Source organism: Anabrus simplex, chromosome 13, assembly GCF_040414725.1.
Source record: "Anabrus simplex isolate iqAnaSimp1 chromosome 13, ASM4041472v1, whole genome shotgun sequence".
Lineage (NCBI taxonomy): Eukaryota > Metazoa > Arthropoda > Insecta > Orthoptera > Tettigoniidae > Anabrus > Anabrus simplex.
In genome coordinates this window covers 56,134,996-56,148,411 of record NC_090277.1, presented here as the reverse complement: position 1 = coordinate 56,148,411, position 13,416 = coordinate 56,134,996, and positions in this window count along the sequence as shown.

The following is a 13,416-nucleotide window of genomic DNA, read 5'->3' as shown; positions in this document are numbered from 1 at the left end:
GTTAATTAACCCTCTGCCGAAATACACTGACTGACAGAGCAAATGCAACACCAAGAAGGAGTGGTTCGAAAGGGATGAAAGTTGGGGAAAAAACAGAGACGGCACGGACGAATAATTGATGTTTATTTCAAACCGATATGCAGGTTACACAATGCGCACGGCATCGACTCAGTAGGATGTAGGACCACCGCGAGCGGCGATGCACGCAGAAACACGTCGAGGTACAGAGTCAATAAGAGTGCGGATGGTGTCCTGAGGGATGGTTCTCCATTCTCTGTCAACCATTTGCCACAGTTGGTCGTCCGTACGAGGCTGGGGCAGAGTTTGCAAACGGCGTCCAATGAGATCCCACACGTGTTCGATTGGTGAGAGATCCGGAGAGTACGCTGGCCACGGAAGCATCTGTACACCTCGTAGAGCCTGTTGGGAGATGCGAGCAGTGTGTGGGCGGGCATTATCCTGCTGAAACAGAGCATTGGCAGCCCCTGAAGGTACGGGAGTGCCACCGGCCGCAGCACATGCTGCACGTAGCGGTGGGCATTTAACGTGCCTTGAATACGCACTAGAGGTGACGTGGAATCATACGCAATAGCGCCCCAAACCATGATGCCGCGTTGTCTAGCGGTAGGGCGCTCCACAGTTACTGCCGGATTTGACCTTTCTCCACGCCGACGCCACACTCGTCTGCGGTGACTATCACTGACAGAACAGAAGCGTGACTCATCGGAGAACACGACGTTCCGCCATTCCCTCATCCAAGTCGCTCTAGCCCGGCACCATGCCAGGCGTGCACGTCTATGCTGTGGAGTCAATGGTAGTCTTCTGAGCGGACGCCGGGAGTGCAGGCCTCCTTCAACCAATCGACGGGAAATTGTTCTGGTCGATATTGGAACAGCCAGAGTGTCTTGCACATGCTGAAGAATGGCGGTTGACGTGGCGTGCGGGGCTGCCACCGCTTGGCGGCGGATGCGCCGATCCTCGCGTGCTGACGTCACTCGGGCTGCGCCTGGACCCCTCGCACGTGCCACATGTCCCTGCGCCAACCATCTTCGCCACAGGCGCTGCACCGCGGACACATCGGTATGAGTATCGGCTGCGATTTGACGAAGCGACCAACCTGCCCTTCTCAGCCCTCGCAAAGTCGTCTGTCTGCTGGAAATGCCTCCGTTGACGGCGGCCTGGCATTCTTAGCTATACACGTGTCCTGTGGCACACGACAACACGTTCTACAATGACTGTCGGCTGAGAAATCACGGTACGAAGTGGGCCATTCGCCAACGACGTGTTCCATTTATCGTTCGCTACGTGCGCAGCACAGCGGCGCATTTCACATCATGAGCATACCTCAGTGACGTCAGTCTACCCTGCAATTGGCATAAAGTTCTGACCACTCCTTCTTGGTGTTGCATTTGCTCTGTCAGTCAGTGTAGCTTGGTGAGACGCGTGACTCGCAAGAATGAGTTAAAATATTAACCATAAGTTAACAAACCGAAACTAATTTTGAGTAAATACATTTGTAAACTAATTATAAAAGGAAAACATATGGTAACAGAATTATATATTAAAAAGGATTTAAACAGAAATGAATACGTTTCTAAATATTTCGAGTGTAATTTGATAGAACCTGATGATGTTCTTTCAAGCACGAAACATGTCATTCTATTAAGTTGTTTCTTCCTCAGGTATAATACTGTTATATGTTGTTTCATGTACTTAATAAATTTATTTATTCAAAATTAGTTTCTGCAGACTGAACAACCCAACAATAAAACATTAACTGAGTCAAAACTGCAAAGAGAGATTAATTAATTAATTAATTAATTAATGTTATTGGCTTAACGTCCCACTGTCTGTCTGCATGCCTAAATGGTTAGCGAGCTGGACTTTGGTCACAGGGGTCCCGGGTTCGATACCCGGCAGGATCGAGGAATTTTAACCATAATCGGTTAATTCCTCTGGTACGGGGGCTGGGCGTATGTGTCGTCTTCTTCATTATCCATCCTCATCATGATGCAGAGGTCGCCTACGGGAGTCAAATCAAAAAGACCTGCATCTGGCGAGCCGAACTTGTCCTCGGATACTCCCGGCACTAAAAGCCGTACGCCATTTCATTTCAACGTCCCATTAACTACATTTCTTTACGGTTTACGGATAACGATTAAGAAAATGATTCTAATTTTTAGGGATAGCCTAAATAAAGAATATATTTTCATACTTTATTATATTTTATTTACAAAAATTTGTAGCTCATTTACCTAGTAACATTGAGTTACTTGCCTGAAGGGATTATTCCTTTCACTGAAAAACAGGTGTTGAAATTTCGTTATATTTAATGTTTATTTAATTTATTTTATTTAAACTGATCATCTTGAGAGGAAGGTATTTGACATCGGCAATACAAGGAAGACACTAGTTATGTCCGGAAATACAGTTTTTTTCTTTTAAATGCTGAAAGCATTTCTTAGCACACAAAGAATTACGAAAAACGTAAAATTAATCAGTTTCTGAGTCTTGGATAGCTCTATCAAAGTAAGAAATATAATGGAACATCACTTCGGCCTAAGTGTAGTTCCGGAAAAACAGCCTAAAATCACTTGTTTCTTTACTCGTTTTCGCTTTGATTCAAATCCTATCCAGATTAACTTATTTACATAATTTTTTCTTTGTTCCTTAATTCAATATCCTCAGGCTTTTCTTGATTTTTGAAGAAATATCCACACCAAATGTAGTTATAAGGGCTCGAGTGAAACTCTGCATTGACTCCCATTAGCGTTCGTAGTGGTGGAAAAAGGCGAACTGCTAATCTAATCGAACGATAACGATGCTCATATCCCTAGGATGTTTTCAACGTTGAGTTGCTTGCCTGAAGAGCTAGAACTTGGATTTTTTTCCTATAAATATTCGTTAACTTCAAAGCTGATAGAACATGGTGAGACGCAAGATGTTACCGCGGTGTTGGAGGACGGATATCAACGAGCTCATTTGGCACTTCCCGTATGCAATACGACTTTTGTCTATTACACTTACTACAATGGACTGGAGTTGACAGTTCGACACGAGCCGCCACTGCTCCTGCATGTCGTAATAAGCTACTAAGAGGGGGAAGAATCTGTGTTCACTCGCTTATCTTCTAATTAAAAAATGATTATCCATAATTCTATGCTTTTCCATGTAGCGGAGAGTATGTACACGTATTTTTTTTCTCATTGTCCTACTCGTTGGCTGAATGGTCAGCTTTTAGGCCTTCGTTCCATAGGGTCCCGGATTCGATTCCCGGCCGAGTCGGGGATTTTAATCGCCTTTGATTAATTCTTCTGGCCCGGGGACTGGGTGTTTTTGTTTGTCCCAACACTTTCTTTCTTTCTTTCTTAATCTGTTTGCCCTCCAGGGTTGGTTTACCCCTCGGACTCAGCGAGGGATCCTACCTCTACCGCCTCAAGGGCAGTGTCCTGGAGCTTCAGCCTCTGGGTCTGGAGATACAACTGGGGAGAATGACCAGTACCTCGCCAGGTGGTCTCACCTGCTATGCTGAACAGGGGCCTTGTGCAGGGATGGGGAGATTGGAAGGGACAGGCAAGGAAGAGGGAAGGAAGCGGCCGTGGCCTTATGTTAGGTACCATCCCGGCATTTGCCTGGAGGAGAAGTGGGAAACCACTGAAAACCACTTCGAGGATGGCTGAGGTAGGAATCGAACCCACCTCTACTCAGTTGACCTCCCGAGGCTGAGTGAACCCCGTTCCAGCCCTCGTACCACTTTTCAAATTTCGTGACAGAGCCGGGAATCGAACCCGGGCCTACGGAGGTGGCAGCTAATCACACCAACCACTACACTACAGAGGCGGACTCCAACACTTTCCTCTTCATATTCATTCTACACTACCAACCACCACAGGATATACGCAATATTGATTACATCCCTCCATATAAGGTTGGCGTCAGGAAGGGCATCTGGCCGCAAAACAAGGTCAAATCCCCTTGTGTGCGACACAGTTCGCACCCGCGACCCCACAGGTGTGAAAAAAGCGGTACGACTAACCTAAACGGGAATTTTGTTCACCCCTGAGGTACAGCACACAACATAATCAGCATGAAAGTTATAATATGTGTGTTCATATATAAAGATGTTAGAATTTTTAATTGGTCATCGATGTTGTGAAGGTCTATACTTTCAATTTGGAAGATGTCATATGAGTTCTTCATCCAGAGTGCGACATATCTCCTCTCCTTCGTTAGCTTTAGGGCGTTTTAATTGGGAAATAGACGAGTTATGGGCGATGTGGAAGTCGTAAAGATACAGCCATGCTGTGGTCATGAAATGCAAATGAGAGTTGGTCGTCCGTTATAAATCTGAGAGGCTTGTTATGAACCTTGTAAAGGACTCCTCAGGACCAGACTGACAAACTGGATTTCTGTTACAATTATTTCTATTTATATTAGTACAAGTAACACTGATACTTTATTGTGCCCACTGTTTGGTTGTCCTTGCTTAACATCCGTTACTCACATACGTTGTTTTTTTTCTAGTCCATTCATTGGTTCTTAGGCAGACAGACACTTTCTTTAAACTCCCACAATTCAATTTCTATCAATTGAATCAGTTATTTATAAAAGACATAAGTCTAAAATGTTGACTACACGGAAATGGCAAAACAATCCACAGTACTAGCCCTTCACGCAAGCAACTCAATGTTGAAAACAGCCTACGCATATGAGCTACAATTTAAAAAAAATAAAATATAATAAAGTATAGGAATATATTCTTCATTTATTCCTAAAAAAGAATACAATCCTTTTCTTAATCATCGTTATCCGGTCGATTGGAATAGCAGTTTGCCTTTTTCTACCACTACGAGCGCTAATGTGAGTCAGTGCAGAATTTCACTTGAGCCCTTATAACTACTGTACATTCGGTGTGGACATTTTTCAAAAAAAAAAAAAATCAAGAAAAGCCTGAGGATATTGAGCCAAGGAACACATTACAGAAAGAATTGTGTAAATCAGTTCATTTGGCTAGGATTTGAATCAAAAAGAAAGGGAGTGGGCAAGCTGGCCGTGCGGTTAGGTGCGCGCAGCTGTGAGCTCGCATCCGGGAGATAGTGGGTTCGAACCCAAGATACAGAGAGGTGTTATGACGACGATGGGATAGGAAAGGCCTAGGAGTGAGAAGGAGCGGTCATCGCCTTAATTAAGGTACAGCCCCTGCTTTTGCCTAGTGTGAAAATGGGAAACCACGGAAAACCATCTTCAGGGCAAGGCCAGGTCGCTTCGTTCCCACTCCCAGCCCCTTCCTGTCCCATCGTCGCCATAAGACCTGTCTGTACCAGTGCGATGGAAAGCAACTTGAAAAAAAAAAGTCTTACCATTGGAGCTGTTCAATAAATTTCCAATTTCTTTGCAATAACTTAAGAAAAGGCTAGTAAAACAACAGATGGGGAATCTGCCACCTGGGCGACTTCCCTAAATTCAGATCAGTATTGATTGATTGATTGATTGATTGATTGATTGATTGATTGAACGAATATTTGAAATCGCTTCTTACACCAATCGCAATTGAAGTATTTCTTGGTATTAATTGCATGTTGCATAAAATGCCCACAGTGAGGTTGGCGTGGAGTTCAAGATTTGGTATGGATCCCATACCTGTTTTTATAATGGTTAAGACCCAACTCTGGCATTTGTGAGATCTCATTTACCGCCGAATTTCGGATTTTAACTTTTTTTAAAGCAAAATAATCTATTCAGACAAAGTGAATACTTACAAACAAGAAATAATATTAAGGAATTAATTAGTTCTGACTTGGGTCTATAAAGGGTAATAAAATTTAATACATTTTTTAAAAGTTACGAAATATTTTTTTTGTATTTTTTCTTCGCATTTCCAAAAACATAATTAAATTTTTGAAACATTAGTGGTCCGCCGTTTGGAAACCCCTGCTCTAGACTCTTAACTACCAGGAAAAAATATGCTGGGCATTCACCAGGTGATATGGACATCAATTTGCGCACAAAATGTGACTCTGTCGTCTTAGGACCAAATGGCGCAGTAATCAAGACACTCGGCTGTGATCATACCTCCATGGAATAACAAACTAGGCTTATACAGTGCAGAAGTTGTCCTCTATCTACTATAGAAACAGCACAGATGCAGTACTTTCAAGTACTGTCAGTCTTCAAAGCCTGAGTTACGTTCCTGGTGTTATATTAAACCTTGGTACTTTAAAGTACCATCAGTAGGAAGAGGGTAAGAGAAACATATTCACTTTTTGGAAAAATGCTTTACTCGTGCCTTTTTATAAATAAAGTATATTTTTCTTTACAATTATTGAAATGATACATTTATTACCATTCACTTATTTTCACGTCCTTAGCGAGTTTTAACAACACAAGTTTGTACCTCAACAATTCAGTTTAATTAAGAGAAGCATATACACATTTTTGAAGAAAAATTCACTTACCCCTTTTCAAATAAAACTGTAAGTTTAACATCATCTTCAAAATCCTTACTTCTACACATACAGTAAAATTAATGTTTCCATTCATATTACCAAAGATGCGAAACGGAATACAACTGAAGAACGCATATCTAATCTTCCCAACAATGAGCACAAAAATGGCATTAAGTCTCCTGATTTACATCATTACAAAAATATACTAAAAGAAAACCCCGCACATAGACACATTGCCTTGTACAGCTACTATTGGTAAACAAAAGAGATCGATTACACTTACAGTTAAGAAAAAAGGGGCTGTCTGGCCGAGGCGGTAAAGGCGTGCTCGGTTCTCCCGGAAGGACGTGGGTTCGAATCCCCGTCAGGAAGTCGTAAAATTTAAGAAACGAGATTACCACTTCCGGAGGTGCATATGGACCTGAGGTTCACTCAGCCTACACCAAAAATGAGTACCAGATTAATTCCTGGGGGCAAAGGCGGCCGGGCGTAGAGCTAACCACTCTACCCCATCACGCGCCGAGGTTAACAATGGTGGAAGCCTTTACCTTCCACTCCTCCAAGGGCCTTCATGGCCTGTACGGAGGTGACTTTGCTTTTGCTTTACTTTCTTACATACATACATTATCATTATAGACTGTTATGCCTTTCAGCGTTCAGTCTGCAAGCCTCTGAGAATTTGCTAAACGTCGCCACAATCCTCGATTTGCAACTAGTGTTGTGGCCTCATTTAGTTGTATACCTCTTATCTTTAAATCATTAGAAACCGAGTCTAACCATCGTCGTCTTGGTCTCCCTCTACTTCTCTTACCCTCCATAACAGAGTCCATTATTCTCCTAGGTAACCTATCCTCCTCCATTCGCCTCACATGACCCCACCACCGAAGCCGGTTTATGCGTACAGCTTCATCCATCGAGTTCATTCTTAAATTAGCCTTTATCTCCTCATTCCGAGTACCATCCTGCCATTGTTCCCACCTGTTTGTACCAGCAATCATTCTTGCTACTTTCATGTCTGTTACTTCTAACTTATGAATAAGATATCCTGAGTCCACCCAGCTTTCGCTCCCGTAAAGCAAAGTTGGTCTGAAAACAGACCGATGTAAAAATAGTTTCGTCTGGGAGCTGACTTCCTTCTTACAGAATACTGCTGATCGCAACTGCGAGCTCACTGCATTAGCTTTACTACACCTTGATTCAATCTCGCTTACTATATTGCCATCCTGGGAGAACACACAACCTAAATACTTGAAATTATCGACCTGTTTTAGCTTTGTATCACCAATCTGACATTCAATTCTGTTGAATTTCTTACCTACTGATATCAATTTAGTCTTCGAGAGGCTAATTTTCATACCATACTCATTGCACCTATTTTCAAGTTCCAAGATATTAGACTGCAGGCTTTCGGCACAGTCTGCCATTAAGACCAAGTCATCAGCATAGGCCAAACTGCTTACTACATTTCCACCTAACTGAATCCCTCCCTGCCACCTTATATTCGTACCTTTCATTAGATGATCCATGTAAACTACGAACAGCAAAGGTGAAAGATTGCAGCCTTGTCTAACCCCTGTAAGTACCCTGAACCAAGAACTCATTCTACCATCAATTCTCACTGAAGCCCAATTGTCAACATAAATGCCTTTGATTGATTTTAATAATCTACCTTTAATTCCATAGTCCCCCAGTATGGCGAACATCTTTTCCCTCGGTACCCTGTCATATGCTTTCTCTAGATCTACGAAACATAAACACAACTGCCTATTCCTCTCGTAGCATTTTTCAATTACCTGGCGCATACTGAAAATCTGATCCTGACAGCCTCTCTGTGGTCTGAAACCACACTGGTTTTCATCAAACTTCCTCTCAACGACTGATCGCACCCTCCCTTCCAAGATGCCAGTGAATACTTTGCCTGGTATACTAATCAATGAGATACCTCGATAGTTGTTGCAATCCTTCCTGTTCCCTTGCTTATAGATAGGTGCAATTACTGCTTTTGTCCAATCTGAAGGTACCTTACCAACACTCCACGCTAATTTTACTACTCTATGAAGCCATTTCATCCCTGCCTTCCCACTATACTTCACCATTTCAGGTCTAATTTCATCTATTCCTGCTGCCTTATGACAATGGAGTTTATTTACTATCCTTTCCACTTCCTCAAGCATAATTTCACCAACATCATTTTCCTCCTCCCCATGAGCTTGACTGTTTGCAACACCACCATGATGATTTTCTTTTACATTGAGAAGATGTTCAAAATATTCCCTCCACCTCTCCAGTGATTCCCTGGGATCTATTATGAGTTCACCTGAATGACTCAAAACACTGTTCATTTCTTTTTTCCTTCCCTTCCTAAGATTCTTTATTACTGTCCAGAAAGGTTTTTCTGTTGCTTGACGTAGCCTTTCCAGGTTATTACCAAAATCTTCCCATGACTTCTTTTTTGATTCAACAACTATTTGTTTCGCTCTGTTTCTTTCATCTACGTACAAATCCCTATCTGCCTTGGCCCTTGTTTGGAGCCATTTCTGATAAGCCTTCTTTTTACGTTTACAGGCTGCTCTCACTTCATCATTCCACCAAGATGTTCGCCTTTTCCCATCTTTACACACAGTTGTTCCTAGGCATTCCCTTGCTGTTTCTACTACAGCATCCCTGTATGCCACCCATTCACTTTCTATATCCTGAACCTGCTTACTGTCTACTGTTCGAAACTTCTCACTAATCATATCCATGTACATTTCCTCGTCCTGGAGATTTTCTACGCTTATTCGTTTGCAGACGGATTTCACTTTCTCTACCCTAGGCCTAGAGATACTTAGTTCACTACAGATCAGATAGTGGTCTGTATCATCGAAAAATCCGCGAAAAACTCGTACATTCCTAACAGATTTCCTGAATTCGAAGTCGGTTAAGATATAGTCTATTATGGATCTGGTACCCCTAGCCTCCCATGTGTAACGGTGAATAGCCTTATGCTTGAAGAATGTATTCGTAACAGCTAAACCCATACTAGCACAGAAGTCTAGCAAACGCTTCCCATTCCCATTAGCTTCCATATCTTCCCCACATTTACCAATCACCCTTTCGTATCCTTCAGTTCTATTCCCAACTCTCGCATTGAAATCGCCCATTAGCACTATTCTATCCTTGCTGTTGACCCTGACCACGATGTCACTCAATGCTTCATAAAACTTGTCAACTTCATCCTCATCTGCACCCTCACATGGTGAATACACGGACACAATTCTTGTCCTAATTCCTCCCACTGACAAATCTACCCACACCATTCGCTCATTTACGTGCCTAACAGAAACTATGTTGCGTGCAATGGTATTCCTGATAAAGAGCCCTACCCCAGACTCTGCCCTTCCCCTTCTAACACCCGTCAAGTACACTTTATAATCTCCTATCTCTTCCTCATTATCTCCCCTTACCCGAATATCACTTACTCCTAGCACATCCAGATGCATCCTCTTTGCTGACTCAGCCAGTTCTACCTTCTTTCTTCCATAAGCCCCATTAATATTGATAGCTCCCCATCGAATTCCATTTCGTTCGCCAAGTTGTTTCCAAGGGGTCCCTCGCCTGTCAAATGGGAGTGGGACTCCATTACTCCCATAGGTCCGAGGCTTGCTTAAAGTGTTCTGAGCTCGGTAAATTCATGAAGCAGGATGCTGCCCTACTTGCACATTGTCCAAGTGAGGATCTCTCCTCTAACGGGTTATGGATCACCGGTGAATTGTATAGTCCTGGCCGCCTGAGCACAAGGAGGACCACGACTCAGAATATGTCCGAGATGCCCACTCCCATTCCATAGCAACTGGTATCCCGACTCTCAGGACCACTTACTAGGCCACTCAGCCGTTGCCAATGGTTCATGAACTAGGACGTGACTACAGTAACCCACAAACATGAACCATTTTACTTTACTTTCTTTGTTAAGAAAAAAAAAGAAACCACTTTTTCTTTTGCGAAGATCAAATGATCATAAATATGTCTCCGATCATGGCCGTCCATCAACGGCTGCTGGCCGGCTCTATGGCTAAATGGTTAGCGTGCTGGCCTTTGGTCCAGAGGGTCCCGGGTTCGAATCTCGGCCGGGTCGGAGATTTTAACCTTAAATGGTTGATTCCCTGGGATCGGGGACTGGCTATTTGTGCTGTCCTCAACATCCCTGGAACTCACACACCACACATAACACGATCCTCCACCACAACAAAACGTAGTTACCTACACATTGCAGATGCCGCCCACATTCATCGGAGGGTCTGCCTTACAAGGGCTACACCCGGCTAGAAATATCCACACGAAATTTTATTTTAACGGCTGCTAATTTCAGATGATCGCTAGCGATAAGGCATTGCCTACACGGTTGCTAGGTAACATTGTCCGACCATCAGTCCATATCTTTCATCATTGCCTGCACGGTTGCTAGGTAACATTGTCCGACCATCAGTCCATATCTTACATCATTGCCTGCACGGTTGCTAGGTAACATTGTCTGACCATCAGTCCATATCTTACATCATTGCCTACACGGTTGCTAGGTAACATTGTCCGACCATCAGTCCACATCTTACATCACTGCCTGCACGGTTGCTAGGTAACATTGTCCGACCATCAGTCCACATCTTACATCACTGCCTGCGTGGTTGCTAGGTAACATTGTTCGACCATCAGTCCATATCTTACATCACTGCCTGCGTGGTTGCTATGGTTACATTTCCGTCACACATTTTGTCACGTCACATTTCACAAATTTTCGGATGTCCCCCAGCCGTAAAACACGTTTAAGACGAAAGATAAATCACCAACATTCATTTGAATTTTATAGTTTCTATGAATTCTTATGTTGCTGTATTTGTTACCCCTTCAGTTCAGCAATCGCAGCTATTCTTTTCTGAAACTTTCATAAAACATGTGTGTTGTTAAGTTATACTGGCGGGCTGATTCCTCAAACGAATTAATTCAATTTTTAATTTTGAAGATGTAGGTAAAGCCACCCAAGCTTAAATTGTTGTTTGAAGGTTTATGAAAGAGGTATTGTATATTTTAAATTTCATTCGTAAATTTTATGATTGTTCAGTTATTTTAACAAATATTTCCATAGTGTGGAATCGCATTTTCCGGCCCCGCGATGTAGGGGTAGCGTGCTTGCCTCTTACCCGAAGGCCCCGGGTTCGAATCCCGATCAGTTCACGGTTTTGTTGCCCGGATCTGAGGGCTTCTTCCAGGTCAATTCAGATTACAATTGAGGAGCTATCTGACGATGAGATGGTGGTCCCGGTCTAGGAAGCCAAGAATAACGGCCGAGATGATTCGCCTAGCTGATTACATTACACCTCGTAATCTGCAGGCCTTTGGGCTAAGCAGCCGTCGCGTGGTTGGCCATGGCCCTTCGGGGCTGCTGCGCCATAGAGTTTGGTTTGGTTTGGAATCGCTTTTACCCTTTGGTAGCAAAGCCGAGTATACTAATCGCGGGCTTGCCACACCGTACCGCTAGAGGACACCACCATCACTGCTCGCACTCCAATCCGTGCATTTGGCATGCTACTTTCCAGTATTTTTGTAATAAACATACGTACATCTTTTTTACAGACCAGAGGTGCTCAGCTGGGCGCCCATTGCGGCTAGCGCAGTGCGGCCGGGCAGGCGTGACGTAAATGCGGGCAGCTTACGCAACAAGCATACGCCACAGTGGAGCGAGAGAGCGAACACACTCTGCAGGGAAGTGAAGCAGTGACATTTTATTATGATTACACTGACTTAGCAAATGTCATGGGATAGTCACCTAATAGCGTGTGGAGCCTCCTCTGGCCCTGCGAACTGCAGTGAGACGCCATGGAAGTGAGTCGACAAGTCCCTGGCAGTCCTCTGGACGCGGCTGACACCAAAGCGTTTGCAGAGCGGCCGCCAATGCTGGTCTGTTCGTAGGTGCAGGATCCATGGCACGGAGCCTGCGTTCCAGGACATCCCAGATATGCTCGATAGGGTTCATACGGGCCTCCTGGGTGGCCATGGCAGCCGTTGGACCTCCGCTGCATGTTCCTGGAACCATTCCCGGGCGACGTGGGAGCGATGTGGCGGCGCGTTATCATCTTGAAACACCGCAGAACCGTCTGGGCGCTGGAAGGCCAGAAATGGGTGGAGATGGTCTCCGAGCAGCTCAACATACCACGTACCATTCAAAGTCTTTTCCAGAACAACTAGGGGGCCCATTCCATAGCAGGAAAATGCACCCCAGACCATAACAGAGACACCAGCGCCCTGGACCACACCTTTGAGGCAGGCGGGATCCATCGCTTGATGTGGTCTGCGCCATACACGGTGCCTCCCGTCGGCATGGTGCAGTTGAAATCGTGATTCGTCCGACCATATCACGTTACGCCATTGTTCCAGTGTCCATCCCTGGTGAGTGGCGACAAATGCGCGTCCTTGTGCCCGATGACGTTGGGTTAACAGTGGCACCCGTGTGTGGCGCCGGCTCCCATACCCCATAGAACCCATGTTCCTACGGATTGTCTACTGAGACACGTGTCTAGCACGGCCTGTGTTGAACTGAGCCGTGATTTGTTGCACGGTTGCCCGTCTGTCACTATTGACAATCCGTCTCAGATGTCGCCGGTCACGGTCATCGAGGGTGGCTGAACGGCCGGTCGTTCGTTTGTTGTGGACGGCGACACCCGCATTCAATCATTCACGATGCACCCTGGACACGGTTGATCGTGTGAAGCCGAATTCCCGCACCACTTCCGAAATCGCACTTTCCACCATACCGACCACCATAGCACGTTCGAACGGTGTCAGCTCACGACGACATTCCATTTTACACCTGTTAATGCACAGCCACTGCTCACAAAGTCTCCTATACAACTGCCGCTGGCACAGGGGGCGTGTGGTGTGGAGACAACACACCTGCACATCAGTGCTCCGCTATCCCATGACATTTGCTCAGTCA